Source organism: Piliocolobus tephrosceles, chromosome 11 (genome assembly GCF_002776525.5).
Source record: "Piliocolobus tephrosceles isolate RC106 chromosome 11, ASM277652v3, whole genome shotgun sequence".
Classification (NCBI taxonomy): Eukaryota; Metazoa; Chordata; class Mammalia; order Primates; family Cercopithecidae; genus Piliocolobus; species Piliocolobus tephrosceles.
In genome coordinates, this window is record NC_045444.1 from 34,726,134 (window position 1) to 34,746,614 (window position 20,481).

At 43.3% G+C, this 20,481-nt stretch overlaps 1 protein-coding gene across 1 annotated transcript in view; it reads left to right on the plus strand.

Moving 5' to 3' along the window:
• The window catches only part of KIF5C (kinesin family member 5C), a 153,068-nt gene extending 139,855 nt beyond the window's left edge, over positions 1 to 13,213 (plus strand). Inside the window, exon 26 of the mRNA XM_023217457.3 lies at positions 9,518 to 13,213. The gene's annotated coding sequence lies outside the window, so the exon portion shown is untranslated. The remainder of the gene's footprint in view (positions 1 to 9,517) is intronic.
• The last annotated feature ends 7,268 nt before the right edge of the window (positions 13,214 to 20,481 follow it).

Consider the following 20,481-nt stretch of genomic DNA (forward strand, 5'->3'; position numbering starts at 1 on the left):
TGTATGTGTGTTTCCCATAAGACCTTACTAAATATACTGGTCCAGGGATTCTGGGGTCCAGAGATTATGCAGTGGGACAGTCACCTTCTTCATGGGTTCCAACAAAGGTCTGCCAGTCCCATATTTTATGTAGGCTCCAAACAACCAAATGCTGGCCATTCATCACCAGTGTAGCCTATTCTCATACAGAAGAGTGAAAATCAGTAGGTCTGAGGAGACTTTCAAGACCGTTGGAGTGACAGAACCACCCTCACCCATTATGGCTTTTTTTTTTTTTTTTAATTTTACTTAAGTTCTGGGATACATGTGCTGAATGTCCAGGTTTGTCACTTAGGTATATACGTGCCATGATGGTTTGCTGCACCCATCAACCCATCATCATCTTTTTGAGATGGAGTGTTGCTCTTGTCGCCCAGGCTGGAGTGCAATGGCATGATCTCGGCTCATTGCAACTTCTCCTTCCTGGGTTCAAATGCTTCTCCTGCCTCAGCCTCCCGAGTAGCTGGGATTACAGGCATGTGCTACCACGCCCGGCTAGTTTTTGTATTTTTAGTAGAAACAGGGTTTCACCATGTTGGCCAGGCTGGTCTTGAACTCCTGACCTCAAGTGATTCCCCCCACCTCAGCTTCCCAAAGTGCTGGGATTACAGGCGTGAGCCACTGCACTCAGCTGGCAATTTGTTTCTTTACTCAAAGTTTTAAAAGTGGTTTTGATGGTTTTATCTGAATTCACAGCCTCCTTAACACACCTTCTCAACATAGCTTCTGTAACTAGGTGCTTCTTTCATCAGGTCACAAAATAAACAGGCCCCCTCTTACAGCTCTCAGGATAGCAGTTTGGCTGAGGGGACTGGCATTGGACAAGGGACCTGGGTTCAGGTGTCAGGTCTTCTACTTCCTTCAAGTTACTTAACCTCAGAGTCTGTTTCCTCATCTATGAAATGGGGAAAATCTTTTATTTTGGTCATTGACATTGACAGAAGGCTTAAATGAAGTCATGCTTCTAAGCACATAACAATTGCTCAATAAAAATATTAGTTGCTAGTATAGATGAGCACTGCACAGGAGGCTGAGGCAGGAGAATGGCATGAACCCGGGAGGCGGAGCTTGCAGTGAGCTGAGATCCGGCCACTGCACTCCAGCCTGGGCGACAGAGCGAGACTCTGTCTCAAAAAAAAAAAAAAAAAAGAAAAAAATTAGTTGCTAGTATAGATGAGCACTGCAGAACATGATAGTTGATAGATGTTGGTTTATAGTGTCCTTTAATTCATATAGTTGTTACTAAATGGTTTTTAGTTCCTCTATAGCAGTAAATCCTAGCCACTGGGTAGGGAAGGCTTATTTCTAACTGAGTATCCTAGTTGTTGCTATGAGCTGATATAAGGGCTTTTAAAGATAATATTGGCTGGGCCTGGTGGATCATGCCTGTAATCTCAGCACTTTGGGAAGCTGAGGTGGGCAGATCACTTGAGGTCAGGAGTTCAAGACCAGCCTGGCCAACATGGTGAAACCCCTTCCCTACTAAAAATAGAAAAATGAGCTGGGCGTGTACATGCACACCTGTAACCCTAGCTATTTGGGAGATTGAAGTGGATAATTGCTTGAACCCAGGAGTGGAGGTTGCAGTGAGCCGAGATCATGCCACTGCACTCCAGCCTAGGTGACAGAGTGAGAGCCTAATATATATATATATATATAATTTACTTATCTACAAGCTATGACTATTTTTAAGAAATGACTGGGCATTTGTCAGTGGAGATTAAAAAGGGGTAGTAATCAACAGATTCAGGAATTGCAAATGAAAAGTAAAGAAATGCTAAATCATTTTTTGAAAAATAATTGGAAATATGGAATTCATTGCTTAGATGAGAGCAAAGCCTTTTTGAGACAGTCTTTCCTGACCTTTGGGATTTTCATTCTGAAGTGTCTCTTCCCTGGGTAGAAATTATCTCAATTGTGTCTTCGCAGCCCTCCTGTGGAGTCAGAGCACATATTCTTACAGCTGGATATCTTTGGAATTTCCTTCCGCTTCATTTCAGGGTTCAAGAATTATAGCCATAATGAGTATTTTGGTTTATCCTCAAGGTTTCAAAGCCAATGAAGATGCCCATGTACAAAAATCAAAAGAACCCAGGATAATGCTGGCTTTGATCTTATCTGGTTCAGATCCACAGGGGGCTGCCTCAGAAGGAGATGATCTTTTCAAACCCTAGAGCTACATATGGGGCAGTGAGTGCAACCATGTGACATTGGGCAAGTTGCTTCATTTCTGTCAGCTTCAGTTTTTCTCACCAGCCAAGGGGGTTCAGGCATCGAGAGCCTAGCTCTGTACTTGGTTTCACAGTGAATGAGACAAGAAGGCTCTATTCTTGTGCAGTGATATGCTTGTTAGGGGAAGATGGACAGAAAATAAACAAGGTAACTTCAAGTAGTGGTAAGTGCTCAGAAGAAAACAAAAACAGGCTAATGGAATAGGAGCACTGTTTTAGAAGGGGGGGTGACATTTAAGTTGAGACTGAGTGATGAAAAATGCCAGGCACTCAGCAACCTGGGAGAGAGTGGTTCGATGATCACTCAAAGGTAGGAATGAATGAGGGTTATTCGAGGAACGTTAGCAAGGCTGATAAGGTGGTACAAGGCTGATAAGGTGGTAACTCGTGATCTGGGAGAACCCATCTTCATTAGAGTGGATAGGGAGAGAGTTGGGCTAAGTAAATGAAGGTGTTGAGGCCGGGGGCACGTTAGATTGTAACCTAGTGCGAGGGGTCACCAGGGCTGTGGGCATGGGAGCAGTGGGAGCTGGTTCATGATTAGACAGGCCACTCTGGGCTGGACCCTGGAGAAGGGGTAGGAATGGGGCGACAGTAAGCACTGCGGGTTATCTAGGGGGTTCCCTAGGTGGCCATGGGGGAGGGTCAGGTACCAGCCTCAGGTAGTGGCAGCAGGGAAGTGGCTCGAGTCAGTGCCTGCTTAGAGCTGATTCAACTGTCAGGCTTACTGATGAGCGTTGAGAGCAAGAGGACGAGGAAGAAAGGGAATCAAGGTAGTTCCTAGATTTTCGTGGGCCCCAGCAATTAGGGAGACATTGGTCGCTTTTTAACCATGCCAGGGGAAATCGGGGGATGAGCAGGTTTTGTGGGAAAGCTTGGTTTCCATAATGTTGCTTATGTGCTGCCTCTCAGACATCCAGCTGAGCCCACCACCCAAGTGGGTGTGTGGAACAGGCGGCTGGATCCGTGAGTCTGGAGCATAGAGAGGCTGGGGCGAGGCCAGGGCTGGAGACTTGTGACCTGTAGATTGTGTTTATGGCCACGGGTCTGAAGGAAGCAACCTAGAGAAAAGGTGGGCCCAGCAGAGAGGGGAGCTGAGGAGCGAGTTGGACCAGGCCCAGGCACTGGCAAATGGGAAGGTCAGAGAAAGGAGGTGGCACCAGCAGAGGGGCCTGAGGAGCATGTGGGGTCACAGAGGTCAAGTGAAGACCTTGACCCTAGAAGGAAGGTGGTCAGCTCAGAGCTTGAATAAAATGACAACAGAGACTGGGTGGTTGAAGAAGGCCAGATGGCGGTGACCTTAGCGTGGACTAGAGAGAGCAGGTGAGGAAGGAGAGCCAGCAGCTGAACCCACTTTGGGAGTTTTATTTGAAGGAGATCAGAGAAACGGAGCGACGTGGGGTTAAGGTGGGGCTGCGTTGCTTTTCTGTTATGAGATGGGAGATATTACAGCATAGCTGTGTGCGATGGTGATGGTATAGCCGAGCCGGGCAGAGGAGGAAGCACAGGTGCGGGTGGGTGGTAGATGGGGTGCACTGGGAGGTAAGATCCAGCTCACCTTAGTTAGAACTTGTTTTCTCGTGCAGGCAAGAAGCCAGATGATTAGTGAGAAAGAGGGAGGAAGCAGGGTCTCGCTCTTGAGACCAGAGACGGTGTAAAATCGACCTCTCAGGCAGTGCTGAGTCCTTCTTTGCAGCCCCACACTTAATGCAGACACCTGATTAAACATCTGCCCAGCTCCCTGGTTCTGAGGGCCCTGGAGATCCACTTCCTTTCCAGGCAGTGCTTTGGCAAGCCAGGGGACTTGTTCAAATGTCTCCACCAGATGGCGCCAGTGGGGCATTGCTGACACCTCAGATGTTTTCTGAAAGACTGAAGGCAGAACGGTCTTTTTTCTTGGTTTTCGTATATTTAGACCATTTTATCTCAAACTTGACTAGTGAATAGAGTACTTTGAAAGGAATACAGTTCTCACAGATCCCCAGAGTTGATTTAAATTATTGTATTATAACACTTAAGTATTCGCACATTTTAAACAGTATACATTCCCTACTTACAGATCTTACACAACTGTCAAGTCAAAACAAATTTAGAAATTAAATTGAAACAAAACCACAAATTAAAAGTCCGAACCACAAAACCCACTTCACATAATTTAATGAAGGAAGGGCTTTTTTCTGAAAATAAAGAGCTAGGTGTAATGCAACCCCGGAGTGCGTTGCTTCTTGTAGAGTTTGGGATGCCCGTTTTTTTTGTGTCGTGGTGTGTCTCAATTCTTTCACTTCTGTACTCCCACACTCTGAGAGGCTGAGGCTGGAGGATGGCTTGAGCTCAGGAGTTTGAGACCAGCCTGGGCAACTTAGCGAGACCTTGTCTCTACTAAAAATAAAAACATTAGCCAGGTGTCGTGGTGCATGCCTGTAGCTCCAGTGACTTGGAAGGCTGAGCTGGGAGGATCATTTCAGCTGGAGAGTTTGAGGCTGCAGTGAGCTGTGATCATGCCACCACACTCTAGCCTGGGTGACAGAGTGAGATCCTGCCTCAAAAAGAATAAACAAATAAAAACAAATACGTGAAGATTAGCCTAGTGCCTGGCACTGAACAAGCACTCCGTGCTCATCTGTGTTGTCCTCATCACCTGATCCCGTCTCCTCATTCTACATCCCAAAGAGGCGGGATGAGCTGTCAAGATCCCACACCTACGAGTGGTAGATCCTGGGCTAAGAGCAATGATCTTCTCTGCAACAGTTCTCAAAGTTCTTGGCCTTAGGACCTTTACTCCTCTTAAAAAGGATCAATGGACTGGGTATGTGGCTCATGCCTATAATTCCAGCACTTTGGGAGGCCAAGGCAGGAGGATCACTTGAGGCTAGGAGTTTGAAACCAGCCTTAGTGAGACTCTGTCTCTACAAAAAATAAAAAAATAAAATAAAATAAAATAAAGTAAAAATTAGCTAGGTATGGTGGCATACGCCTGTAGTCCCAACTGCTTTGGAGGCTGAGGTGGGAGATTGATTGAGCCCAGTAATTTGAGGCTGTAGTGAGCCATGTTTGTGCCACTGCACTGCAGTCTGGGTGACAGAATGACAATCTTTCTCAAAAAAATGAACCAACAAAAAAGAATCAATGAATTTATATATATTGACATGTATCATACTGGAAATTAAAGCAAAAAATTTAGAATACTGCCAGATTCATTTAAAAAATAGTAATAAGCCCATACATGTTATCATAAACGTGATTTGTAATGAAAATAACTATTTTCAAAACAAAAAATAGCCAAATGGCATTGTTTTACATTTTGCAAATCTCTTTGACACATCTAATAGATGGCAGCTGGATTCCCCCCAGCTGTTTCTACATTCTGTCTGTTGCTGTTTTGGTTGAAGTATATAAAGCGAATCCCCCCTTGTCACACCAGACAAGATTCTTGGCCATTGGACAGCTAAGAAAACTGTGGAATGGGGAAGTTGGGATCATAGTGCCCACATCACAGGCTTGTCTGGGATTGAACGAGAGAATGTGAAAGAAGAGAGAAAAAAGTCTTAGAAGAGTACCTGGCAAAAATTAGGCCCCCGTGCATGTGAGCTAATGTTAAAGTGGTCATGGGGACAGACCTGAAAAGGACAGATGAGGTGGGACTGCAGAGAGAGAGGACAGAAATAACTGTAGGTGGATGCTGCTGAGGCAGAGGACTTTGAAACTAGCATTCTCAACCCAAAAGGAAGGAATTGTGGAGCATCCGGAGGCAAGAATTTCTGATTCCGTCTACAGCACAGTAGGCTCCAACACTTCGATACTCCTCAGCTTCATGGTTCTCAGAGTCATAAATTCAGAGCAACTAAAGTTGTTCCTCCACAGCAGATTGTACCAACGCTCCAGTAAGATAAATCCACTTCTATTCAGCAGTGATAAGTAGAGTACAATTGTAATTCTTATAATGTGGGGATTGGATTATAAAAAGGCAAAAGAAAAACTAAAATTATGCACTGTTTGGATTAAGCTTAACTCCACTGCAAGCAATTGCAAAAGCCCAAGTTGGGGGTGAAAACGGTCTCTAAATACTTCTTGCAAAACCCTTGTGTAATTAACTTCTTTCATTAGCCTTCCCCACCCCTTCTAAAGAAAGGTGATTTTATTTCCTCCTAAATCTGGTCACATGTTGCCACTTTGAATTACCATCTCCAGTTTGGCAGAGCACCAGTTTGGCAGTCCTAGAGCAGGTCGGTTGGTCCAGTCCCCTGCCTCTAAGTGAGTGACTGGCTACTTGGAAGAGAGTCAACAGGACTGGGTTTTAAAGATTCTCCAGACTCCCCAGTCTCTCTGGGATTAGAACAGTCAGAAATGCTTTATCTCATTTACCTTTGAAATTTACATCTATTTTCTCCCATGAATTTATCTAAGGAGATGAAGAACCCGATAGTGGGAAGGATGGATGGGAGCATCCTACTGGAATCCATGTTTCTTGGGCCTGCTGGAAAGACTTCTCAGCAGACAGGCCTGTAGAGATCCTTAACTGGGGATGAAGAGGAACGCTGCATCCTAGTAAAGAAAGGACCCTTTATTGGCAGAGTTCCTGTGCTTTTCCCTTCAGCAACCTGTCACAATCTCAGTTCTCCTCTCTCATACTCCTTGAGGTGACTAAACTAAGCAGGTAGGGCCTCCTTTGCGGCCCCGTGTTTCTTCCAAACTATCAGCCAAAACCTGCTGAATCTTGCCCAGCGGGGATCGGGGGTTTTAACTGAAGGGCCTTCCAGGGGGAAATCATGTCACTTCATGGTCTGCTGGAGTTACTGAGGCCGCCCCATTGCATTTGTGTCTAGTGCTTGCTGTGTCAACACGGTTTGGCTGCAAATATTGCGTCAGGTCATAATCCCACAATCCAAGGTATGTGCCGGCACCTCCCTGCCTCCAGGCACGCAGGACAGCCATCTCATCTGAGCAAGGGGATCTCATCTGACCAGGGCGATGGCGTGCGTGGAGAAACGACCTGTGAGAAAGTGCGTGGAGAAACAACCTGTGAGAAAGTGAAATGGCAATTTCAATGGTGGCATTCAGGCAGCACTCCTATTGGTTTTCAGCTCAAAATGGATTTTAAATAACAACTATGACCATGCTTTTAGGTTTTTCACTTCTAATACTGACAATAAGCCCAAAATTTCACCAGAAAGGCCATGTTCTTCCCAAAGACATCTTCCTCTCTGTGACTTCTAAAAATGACAGGAATATCACCCTCTACGGTTGTTTAAGCCTTTCTTAGTTTTGTAGCTTTGCCGTTGTGGGAGATTATACCAAATGAGTTCTCTGAATATTTTTTCTTGTCAGTGAAGAGGTGGTTTTATTTTTGTTTTTGTTTTTGTTTTTTTGAGACTGAGTCTCACTCTGTTGCCCAGACTGGAGTGCAGTGGCATGATCTCGGCTCACTGCAACCTCTGCCTCTAAGGTTCAAATGATTCTCCTGCCTCAGCCTCCCAAGTAGCTGGGACTACACGTACATGCCACCATGCTGCACTAATTTTTGGATTTTTGGTAGAGATGGGGTTTCACCGTGTTGGCTGCGCTGGTTTCGAACTCCTGACTTCAAGTGATCCACGTGCTGTGGCCTCCCAAACTAAAGTGCTGGGATTATAGGCATGAGCCACTGCACTTGACCAAGAGGTGGTATTTTTAAAAAGAATGTGTGTGTGTGTGTTTTTTTTTTTTCTACTCAGTTTCTGTTCTGTATTTCATCTCCCTTTTTCTCACTTTGCTTTTTTCTACTTTTATAACCCCTTTCTAGACAGAGAATTTTTCTCTTTATATGTAACTTACATCCTGTTGATTTATACGAAATATGTGAGCTTGTTTATAATATTATAACATATAAATCAGGAGAGTGAAGAAAAAAAAAAGAGCATGGTAGCGGGAATCTGAGCTATTACCACAGTTGGCTACCATATGTTGATCTAAGCCTTCTAGAGGCAGAACGGAAAGCATGTGTTAGGTTACGGAGGGCTTTTTTTTTTCTTTCCTTCTTTTTTTTTTTTTTAATCAAAAGAGAATTTGGGCTTTTCTTAGTGGCGGTTGTATTTCCAGTACCAGGTAATTCCATGTTTTTCTCAAGGATAAGGCTCTACCTCCCTCTTTTGTCATCCCTGTGCCCATCCCCTAGAGTACCATGAGCTCTGCACAAAACCCATAGCAAGGTCTCAGAGCTAGGGCCTCCAGCTGGTGACAGGAAGCAGAGCCTTTCAGTGTCTTCTGAAAGTTGAGCTTACTGGTGTTGGGTACAGGCTGACAGAGGCCACTCAGGCTGGTCTAGACGTTCATCCTGGAGATGTGCCCAGCACCAGCCGAACCTGTGGTGGGAAGTGGAATAAAATGGAAGGGGGTGGTCTTTTGGAGAATCTTATTATCCGATGGAGTCGAAGCATACCTTTGGGAACTGGGAACCTCTTTCTACAGAGAGCCTGGGTTGGGGCCCTGTTGCACCTGCTTGCTATCCTAAGTGCAGGCAAATGAGAAATGTTTTAATTCCCCCTTAGGAAGGAGAAAATGCATTATGTTACTTTGAATATCCATAGCCTCAACAGATACTAACTTATGGAAGGGAACGTTAAGACTGTCAGGACTAAACACTTAAAGCAAAATCAGGAAATAGGAGGTTGTGCTGTTCATGTGCTGCTATCCATGTGTATCTTTTGAGCTCTCAAAATGTGGCTAAGTTCAAATTGAGATAGGCTGAAGGTGTAAAATATACACCAGATTGCAAACACTATTGTATGAAAAAAAAATCTCAGTAGTAATATTGTAATGTAAATTATCTCAACATGTAATACCAATTACATGTTGAAATGATACTATTTTGAATATATTAGGCTATATAAAATATATTACAATTAATCTTACCTATTTCTTTTCACTTTTTAATGTACCACTAGAAAATTTAAAATTAAATATGTGGCTTGGCCAGGCATGGTGGCACACGCCTGTAATCCCAGCTACTTGGGAGGCTAAGGCAGAAGAATCACTTGAACCCGAGAGGCAGAAGTTGCAGTGAGCCAATATTGCGCCACCGCACTCCAGCCTGGGTAACAAGAGTGAAACTCCGTCTCACAAACAAACAAACAGAAAATATGTGACTTATGTTATATTTGTATCTGACAGCTCTGGTCTAAACATCTAGAATTAAACAAAACTTTTTTGAGAAATAAATTTCTACTGTGTTCTCTAATTCCTATGTTTTCTCTTTGGTTCTCTTTCAACAGATATGACTCCACATAGCATGTCAAGGACTACATTAATCACCAATTCCTTTATTTTTTCCCCCCTACAGTTTCCATTTTTTTTTATACTTGCTTACTCCAGCCATCTGCAGTACACCAGTTTCAGGTCTTTTGAGCTGTGTAGAGTTTCTGTGTGTACAGATGTGTGCTCGGACTTTTCTCTTTTTGAGAAATCTGAAGGAGATGGTTGCAGAAGATCCACTTACTACTCAGAACCATTGCCGCTGACTCGGCCTCCGGGGTGTTGGGTGGTTTCTGGGTGGTTCCTGGAGCCTCCTCTGGGCCGTGCACTGTCCCATCTGTACGCCCTAATGTGCCAATCCCTGGAGGGGAACAACCAAGTACCGTGGAGGCGGGAGACCATGCTCTGCCTCAACTGTCTGGTTTCCTGTAAAATAAACACATTATTTTATATTTTTCGGGAACAAAAAGTGCTGCTCTAGGGTTCAAAGTTTTCATTCTGAACACTTTTCCGAAACAAATTACCCTGAAGACACATTTTGAATATCCTGGTCACATCTTTGGATCTGTAAAATATACCTTTTAGTAATGGCACCTGTTAAAATGCAAAGCAAATTTCTTTGGGGCAGAAAAACAGTCTGACGGTAGCAGTGTAGAAATTGTTCATTCAGATACATCTGTGTCAATGCAAAAAGTCATAAAATTCACCTCCCAGCTGCTTGCTTTTCAACCTGCAGCAACTAGTCTCGGCTGGCCGGTTTGAACGTCATTCTTTCAGAAGTGCTGAAAATGCTGCAAAGTTTTAAGTGGAAATGTGGCTGCCCCTCTCCTCACTTCTTCCTCCCTGATCGTTCTGGAGCTGGCATTGGGAACGGCTGCTTTCTCTAACCATTTTCAGCTTGAGTGGGTATTGCTGAAGAAGTCCAGCATCATTCCAGCAGTTGAAAAAGGAAGCCTTGGGGAGAAAGTACTTGACACAACTTTGTTCTTTGTGCTTGTGTATGAATAAGTTGCCATGAGTAAGTTATTATTTTAACCCATCATTGCCGACTGTTTATATGAATTCTTTCTTTGGCACCAAATAGGTTTCATCTTCTTAGGCACAATTAGAAAAAATCCATATAGATGGATATTTTACATATAGTTATTGCTCTATCCAAATACATGAATCTAAAACGGAATCAACCCTTGCTTCCAGTTGTACTTATTAAGAAGATCAATTTCCAGGTAGTAAAGTTTTCAGGGAAACTGACAAAGATTCAGTCACATTGGCCTTGTGTGCTGCTATTTGTTTTGACAAATTTGGGGGTAAGTCAAAGACAACCAAACCAATCTCGGTGAAAACTCCTATCCTATCATGTTGTGTGCCCAAGATGAGGAACTGGCACTGTGCCCTGAAGCTTTCACCACTGTAATGAAATATATGCCAGGGGAGACTTCGGGCTTTTCTCATGACTGTGTGAGTCGAAGGTAGTTCAACTGTGTGTGTGTGTGTGTGTGTGTGTGTGTGTGTGTGTGTGTGTGTAAAGTGCTAAGAACTGTGCATTGACATCCAAACATTTCTTGTATAAAATTTCCCTAGCAAAGCAAACCTGCTTTGACTTAATTTACTTGTTAAATGTTGCACTTTGTTTATGTATGTTTTGTTTTTGGGGGGGAATAAGGAGAGGGAGGAGGACAAACTATTGAAGTATTTATTTCGTGAAGATAGCAATTTTGCATTTGTTTAAATTTTTTTCATTCTTTAATTTTGTTATCAGTGCCAGCCCAATATACCTGCTCCATCATTATTTGCAGTCTGATAAAAGGGTCCTTGTGGGGCAGGTTTTGCAAAGTTTATCAGGTAATAACATATGCCACATAACCTTGTTAATATGTTTGCTTCTGATTTGGGCAGCTAAAACATTGGTGTTTGAGATGATTGCCAATTATTAATTGTCATTACCACTACTCTCCATTAGTTTTTGTTTGGAAATTGAACAAAGGTCAGTAATGATTTTTGGCTCTTGTTAATATCCATCATAAAATAGATTGTTCTAGATTCTCTCCAGAGTGATTTTTCCCTGGATACCCCCTTTCTACTTCTAAAGAATTGCTTGACACTTTCATGTTTCAAAGGGAAACATTCACTTGTAGTTCCATTTTGCTTGATCTCTACAAGGGACTGACAACATTCGCTTTACTTTTATTCACAGAGAAAGTTGGCTTTGATGTCTCTTAAAGATAATTCTGCTAGTTGCTGATCAGCCAGTCAGTTCACCTAGCTTCAATCTTTATAGGACTTCTAATCTAATTTTCCTATACTGTGACTAAAAGGGAGGCAAATTATTGGAATGGATTATTCAAATGTATCCTTAAATATTGCTATGTATAATAAGCCAGTTATTACATCAGGACCATGTTCTCTGTAGTCCACTTTCTAAAAAAGCCACACGTGCAATTTTCAGGTTCTTAGACTATTGCTCCCTGTACTTTAAGTGTCAAAACCACACTTCTGAACAACTAAGCTCGTGATTATGATTTTGGTTATATGCAGCTTTTGACTAGCGTGTGTTGTGTCTTTTTCTCCTCTATGAATAATTTTATATTTCATGCTATTTCTTGAAAGTTTACTCTTTGATGCTCTAAGAGAACAGCCAGATGGTTTATACGAATAATCTTTATCTGCAGGATAGTGGATTGGTAAATTAGAAGAAGGTTGTTTGAGATATCAAGATTTATGGTTGGGAACTAAAATACATAATGCCAAATGTGTTTTTGTCAATTACTAGGGAATTCTGTGCAAACATATCATCTCTTCAAATGCTGCACACTTCGCTTTTGTTAAACAGCAGGTAGTAGACAGAAAAATAGCAGTTTCACATTAAGACTTTTAAAGGAAATAGAACCATGTGATTAAGAAATCAGAATTTATAGATATACTGGGATAAATGAAGAAATAAAAACGTTTGCCTAGAATGTAGCATCTAGTGACTTTTCTAAAGCCCTAAAGTTTACATAAAGAAGCTCTAGTTCCTATAGAAATAACTGAAAGCAAATAAAAGTTCTTAACAATCCCCTCTTTTGAAGTGCATTTTTAAAAGCAGGGCAGGAAACATTTGGACTCTAGCTATATGACATATTGGAAAAGGCCGAGGGTGGAGGGAAGATTTCACTTCATTGTCTAGCCCAGAATCTTGAGCAAGCTAAAGAAACCCTCATAATCTAAAATTGCTTCATTTAACACTAACAATTTAGACTTTTTAAACCAAGCATTGAATAATGGCTGGATAACTGCCAAAGGAAGCGCCGCTCCATGAAGTCTGCTTACTTATTTAAAAATTGTGTATCAATTTTAAATACTGTTCATTGTGTGCAGATATAAGGGGAATAGGGCATTCTGTAGAATTATCCATGTCTAGTTTGTAAAGTGTGTCCTGTGTACTGCAGATGTGTGTTCTCTGGGCTTTATGTATCTGTACAGTAGCTTTCACATTTAAAAAATTGTGGACAGACTTGTCTGGGGGGTTTGAGGGGAGAATGGCGGTTTATATCAATAATGATGCTGTACTATAGTCCATGTAACAAAAGATCTGGAAGTCACTCTCCTTTGGCTCGCGGAAAATTTTGGTAATCTTCTAGGTTCTAAAATGAAGATGTATGGGTACTCTGGCAGACTGCATGTTGTATAATTTGAAAAATACTAGAAGTGGAAAATAAAATTCAGTTAAACTTTGACTGGTCTGTTTCTGCTTATTTGAGTCATCCTGAAGATATGGTCATTGGAGATGTCAGTGCCTGTGTGAGGATGAGCCATTTTCTGGCCTCAAAAGAGTTCACTTCAAGTGAGCAGGTGCCCCAATACACAGCATAAGCAAAGTCAACCTTGATCATTTTTGCTTTTACTTTGCTTAAATATCCCCTGTAAACTTTTTTTTTCATTTCAGAACTAAGAAAACTTGATGTTTGTCACTTCAGTTCTGAAAAGATAGCAACTGATGTAAAAAAAAAAAAATAGTCTTACTAGCTTTTTTAAAAGTAGGAATGACTGAAAGCTCAGTAGAGCAATGTATTCACTGAATATCTGAATTTCTTCTTGCTTGAGAAGGGCATTAATTCTCCATCAAATGAATTGGAGCCCTATTTGCATATGTTGAAAGATTATCAGCATCTTTTGAGGATTTGGGGTGTCTATATTCCTGTTTAACCTACTGATTCTTAGTGTTAATGTACAGGTCTGAGATCTTGTGAGAGGACACTGAAGCATGAATCCTTTGGAGGCTAACCAGTGCCAGGACACAGGATAATTTTTTTTTCTGCTATCATAACAAGGAGACTTCCCTACCTTGGGTCACTAGAATCGTGTGTCCATGCATGACATTGTGTATGTAAAGCATCCTCATTCTTGTGCTTGGTTTGATTAATGGTGTATGAGAGCCAGAGAGTAAACCTCTTTCCGTTAATTGATTAAAAATGGAAAGGATAGATGTCAAGTGAACACGTAATTAAGGGCACTGCAAATGGTGCGCTTTTATGCTGTCTTACCCATCTTTTTCGAGATTGTTATTCTCCCAAGAACTCTGAAGAAGTTTCCAGATACCAGATTGTTAAAAGTGACTTATGTAGTAAACTTCAAACATGGTAGTTGAATATTCAGTTGATGCCTGTGTGTTATAGATAGGAAAGCAGTTCTCTGAAAGAACCAGATTACAAAGCAAATTTCAATATCAATGGGAAATGACTCCCACAGATCCCAGAACACAGCGGCTCTGCGATGCAATCGGACTGCATTGATACCAGTGTTCTCTTGGTTCCTGCAAGCCTTTCTTGAGGTTTCTTGTTTCGCCAAGCTCTGAACTGGCCTCTGGCTTTGCCTCAGAAGCACAGAGCTGTAGTATCTGTGGGAGAAAGTGGAACTGGACCAATAATCTGCAAAGGCAATTACTGGTGATGTGTGTATTGGCAGGTTTCATTCTAGCATTTGTGACAGGTCGTGTCTTGTTATTTGTCTTGTGTACATAATACACTGAACAGAGGTAGGAGTCACCTCTTGGATGACACATTAGTTGAAAATGTGGGTTTACTTGACAAAAGGCATCCCGAGCTATGGAGTTTTCACTTTCCTTTTGGTGTTTGGTGGTTCTTCGTCCAATTTGCAAAGAAAACACCAATCTCCCTGTGTGGTTAGTTGGGTTCAAAATAATGAAAAAAAAATCCCATAGGTAACCACTGTTGGTGGTCTTTCTGCCTCCAGTACCCTGGACGGCAAAGGCTGGGATTCTCCACCTGCTTTGCTTCAAGAGCAGTTTGTTCTGGACTTCCAGGAGGCCCTCTTCGCCATCGAGCACCTTTCAACCCTTCACCCTTCCCCATGCTCAGATCGCAAATGATTATCCTAGTGTAGCTGTTCAAGATTTACCAAAACAATATTTTATTCCTTCAGAATGTACATGAAATTAAGAGAAATTGACAAACTTGCTCTGGATGAAACGAAACAGCATCAGAATCTTGTAATGCTCAGAAAGCTACAATAAGCAGTCAATTATTTCCAGGGCACTATTCTGGCTGTGTGCCAGACACTGTTTTAAGTGCTTTACATGTATTAATCCATCTAATCCTCCTAATAACCCCATGAGGAATGCACCATTGTCTCTCCTTTACAGGTAAGGAAACAGGCGCAGAGAGGTTAAGTAGCTTGCCCAAAGGTCTCACACCTGGCAACAGGAGGCGCCAGGATTGAAACCCACACAGTCTGCTTCTAAGGTTCATGTTCTCGACAGGTAGTAATACTGCCTCTCTGAATAGTGATTGGGATATACATATATGTGTGTGTGTGCCTCTCTCACTCACTCTGTCTCTACAGTGATAAGCAGCAGCCAACCTCAAAAACCCTTTTGTAAAGAATTTATACAAAGCTTTATGCCTTTGCAACTTTTCTGTTGTCTCCTTTCACTGGAATCTGAGACCTTATTGTTATTTGAATTACTTTAAGCAATCAAATGCATCTAGGAAAGAAATAATAATGAAGGAGGATGCCTCATAGCAAGGGTGCCTGATGACACTGAACTCTACAGGAAGGCTGCATTTCAGTAGTGCCCTTGTCAGAATCTTTGTCATACCTAACATACTTAGAAGAAGTGTAGCCATTACTCTGTCAGTTTTCAAATTGTGTGTCATAAGAATTTAACTTATCATCTATGTGGATTTATTTTTCTTTAAGGTACTAATTCTTTCTGTCTGCATTTAAACATGTATAACCTGTATTCTTCTGCTTCTTCAGTAAAAAGCTCTCAGTACAATCTTGCCCCACCTGAAATGGCTCTCAGGGAAGGGTTGAGGGGCACTGGATGGGTTTCCTGTCATTCCCAGGGATGTGTGAGGCCTCAGACGAGGCTGTCCCTTACCTCACCTCTGGCCTCATCATGATGATTAATAGGATCTCGTTTCAGAGCTCTAGGTTTTAGAAAAAAGAAACATGCCAATCATACCATACATGCATGTGCAAGTCCAACCACAGAAGGCTGAAAACAGTGGGGTTCCCTTACAAGCTCCTCCCTTTACCTGTGCTTCTCTTGTCTGAGGGTATTCTGACGGGCTACTGGGGAGCAAGGCTGGTGGCAGATGTATCTAGGTGACACGATGCTGACGCCGTCAGCCAGCGTCCACCTGGCTGCCTGCCTGCAGACCGCAACCTCCAGCCCAGTGTCCTTGCTGCCCTGCAGCACCTTTCTGGGACCTACATGGAACAGTAAAATACCTCTGGAGTACTGGCTGGCAGGCGGTGGTACTGCTGAGTAACTCCACATGGGAAGAATGATGCATGCAGGACCTGGATCCAACTCTCAACTTCCCATCCACCAGCTGGGGGATTGTGGTCAGTGGTTTAACTATGCAGAGTCTCAGTGAGTTCATCTCCGTACCTGAGTTTAGCTCACGATGCTCCATTCTTCACAGTGCCTTTCGGACATCAGATGAGAAACTGTAGGAAGACATTTTACAACAGTGCTACTCAAATATAAGGGATTGTTATTGTCAAAAACTTCCTAGGAGAAAGTATGTTCATCTTGGACCCTAGCTATTGCCTTCTACCTGGCATCACCAATATTTAGAGTAGAAGAGGAAAGAGTATGCGGAGACATTGGGAATTGTCTGATTCTACCCAGTGACATCAAATCTCTTTGTAGCTCTCCATGTAGGGTTCTTTCTTTTCCCACGGTCTTGGTCAGCCGGGGCTGCTATAACAAAGTGCCATAGACTGGGAGGTGTATAAACAACACATCTAGTTTTCACAGTTCTGGAGACTGGAAGTCCAAGTTCAGGGTGCCAGCCAACACAGTCAAGTTCTGGTGAAGACTTCTTCCTGGTTGCAGATTCCTGACTTCTTGCTGTGTCCACACATGGTGGAAGGGAGGAGAAAGTTCTCTGGGGTCCCTTTTATAAGGGCACTGGACTCATTCATGACTAATGACTACTAAACTCACCGTGATGACCTAATCACCCCAAAGGGCTCTACCTGCTAATATCATCACATTGGATTAGGATTCCAGCATATTAATTTTGGGGAGACACAAACATCCAGTTCATTGTACCCACTTCTCCACCCTCTTTCCTCTTGGGGGAAAACACACTCTTAGGGTATTTCATGAGTAGAGAATATGACCTACCCTCTGAAGTGTGGTGCAGGGAATAGAGTTTCAGGCTCATTTCCACGCTTTATGCCTTGTGGCTTTTCACACCAGAGGGCTCAGGTAAGTGCCCTTCACTCAATGTCCTGGCGCTGGATCATGAATCAAGTCCATTCAGTTTCCCATACATGGAGGCAGAAGCCCAGTAATCACAGTTAATGCTGAGAGACAAAATCCTGGCAGAGTATTTGTAGGAGCTTAACAAGTTCCCCAAAGGGAGATTAGAGATGCTCAAGGAGTCACTTAGCCGAACCAGCACACAAAAGCACACTCGGCTTCTGCCAGCATCTGGAAACAAGGTGTCTGCTTCCCTTCCATAACCCAGGTATTGGAAAGTTCCTGTCCCAGCACACACAGCAGAGGCAGGAACCCACTGTTCAGTGCAAAATGACTGTCCACATGCGGGCCTGCTGCTCCTAAACACCAGATGACTGTGATAAGGGCTTCTGCTTTAAATGCTTTGTCTCCAGACTGTCATAAACCCATGAGAACATCAAAATCCAAAGAGTTGAAGTCACATGTCCAAGACCATTTTGTTAGTTAGGACTGCAGAGCTCAGGTTCCATCTCTTACAGTCCTCTGCTTGTCCATCTCAGTGGTACGGGTTGGAAGCTGCTATAGAATCCCGCCCCCAATATTCCCTATGAGTTGTTGTCAACAAATAGTGCTTTCTAAATAGCTTTCCCTTTCCTATATTGAACAAATAAATTGGAGAGTTCTTAAAGAAATAAAGAGTACACCACCAGGACTTAGAAGAGAGGACTGTGAGGGACATTGGGTATCATCTGGTTCCACCCAGTGAGGTCAAATGACTTACCTTGCACCATGCACACCATCAGGAGAGAGCCCAAGCCCAGCGCGCCACCCGCCTCCTCAGGGCTCACTTTGCTGGACCAACGCTCAGCGGGCAAAGACCAAAGCTAGTCACAAGAACGGCACTAGCAATGCACCTTCCTGACTCCATTAGCCCAAGTATTGACATTAGTTGTGTGGAAATGTTTTGCCACAGTCATCTGTTGAGTGAGTATTGTGTGGCAGGAGCCGTGTGATCAAGAGTGAAACTCGGCAGTGTAGAGTGGAGTTCCAGTAGTTCCAACTCTTTCCTTATCAACCAAGTGCCTCAAACAAGTTATCTAACCTCTCTTAGTATTGCTCCTGGCTCACAGTGCATTCTGGAATGGCTAGTCCTTCACATGCATTCTGGAATCTCTTCCAAGGAATGAGTGAGGGTGGCACTGTTATTCACCCAAAATACAGATGAAAAACCTGAGCTGTGGAGATGTTAAGTGAGTTGCCCAACATCACAAATCAAGATAGAGGTGGAGCTGGCTCTAGAGTCCACATTCTTAGCCAAGAGGCTGAGCTCTCCTGGGGTCACATGGCTGCTGAGGAGTGCGGAGGGACTGGGTTCACATCCTGCCTCACTTCCTGAGCTGAGTTTACTCCCAGATCTAAGCTGCTTTGTATGGAAGCAGCTGAAATCGTCATGTGATGAACTGAAAAAGCCTTTTGTAAAAACGTTAGTGTTCACTCATTATTTCAATAAATATTTGAGCACCTATCTTATACCAAGGATTGTTTTCAGAGCTGGAGAGAGAAGTGAATAAGACAAGATAGAGTCTTCATTTCCTTAGTAGCAAATTATAAACAAACGAACAACACTTTCTAAAATGACTTACTATATTCAAGTGCTATGAAAAGAATAAACCAGGGTGCTGTGATGGCAAGTAACTCCAGTCTAGTTTTGACTGCGCAGTCAGGGAAGGCCTTAGTGAGTGAGGGAGGCAGCCATGCAGAGACTGGGAGACAGTTGCAAACAGAGGAACAGGAGCTGCAAAGTTCCTCAGGAAGGATTGTGCTTGGTGTTTTAGTGGTAATAGAACTCTGATTTTACACAGATAACATTCTCCACACTGGCATTTCTTTCCCTCATTTACCTATCAAAAGGACAATGAGGGCTGGGTGCAGTGGCTCACACCTATAATCCCAGCACTTTGGGAGGCCAAGGCGGTAGGATCGTGTGAGGTCAGGAGTTCGAGACCAGCCTGGCCAACATGGTGAAACTTCGTCTCTACTGAAAACACACAAAAAAATTAGTTGGGCGTGGTGGCACATGCCTGTAATCCCAGCTACTTGGGAGGTTGAGGCAGGAGAATCGCTTGAACCCTGGAGGCGCAGGTTGCAGTGAGCTGAGATCGTGCCGTAGCATTCCAGCCTGGGCCACAGAGTGAGACTCTTTCTCAAAAAAAAAAGACAATGAGTATGTTTGTGTTGCTTTCAGAAGTAAGAAGCCAACTGGAATAATCAACTTCTTCTTTCCTGGAAATACAACGCCAAAGGCATTTGCACATTTTTGTGGCCAGCAATGTTGTGGGCAGACCCATACATTTGTAGCCCACGCTTCAGTGCCTGCTCAGAAACCCAGGTAAAAGAGGACAATTTCATCCTGGCTGATGTGTTTTAACCAGCCAGGCAAATTCGCATGGATCCACAGGCCCCGAGAGTGTAAAAAATAATACTGAGGGATACATATGGAAAAGCTGATTTGCTTCCCAACCTCAGGGTCAAGCACAGGTCTGAGTGGGCCACCTATCTTTCTAGAGTCGTCTTCTCAGCGAAATGGAGCTGCTGCTACCTGCCACCTTGGAAAAGCTGCTTGCTGGCCTTGTACGTGAGAGGTATGCCCAACTCACTTCGGGGAGGTTATTTCAACTTTTTGCTACATCAGGACTCTGCAACTGGTGAACATCAAAAACCCGAAAAAACACATACACCCTTGCCTGCCCTTGGTAAGCCTGGAGAGAATTTCACTGGTCAATAAGAGATGATTCTGAATTTTGTCTGATTATTCTGGAGCTGACATTTTCGGGCGTCACATTTAACATGGACATTTTGAAGCATAACTTTGATAACCACTCTTGCCGAGGCAGCCGCCTGCCCTGTTCTTGCTTCAGATTCAGTTCCTGCTGAGATCTGCATGGAAAGAAGTATTTCCCACTATGGGGCTCACACAACTAAATGGCACCACTGAAATCCCCTGTCAAGCCCCTGGTCGGTGTCTAATTAGTGTGTGACTTTAGGAAGCGGGACAACACGTTTACATTTTTGCAGGCTATTACCTGAACGTGATCGCTGAATAGCCTCTGCTGTTCAAATAGTAATGCTGCATACAATGAGAAATATGTGTGTGTGTGTATGTGTGTGTGTGTGTGTAGGAGGGCACACCCCTGCTCACTGGCAGAAGTGACGTATCTGCAATCCTGTGTCAAGAGGGGTCTAGGCTTCCTTAAGATTTAAGCAGTGAACACAGAAGTGGCTGCA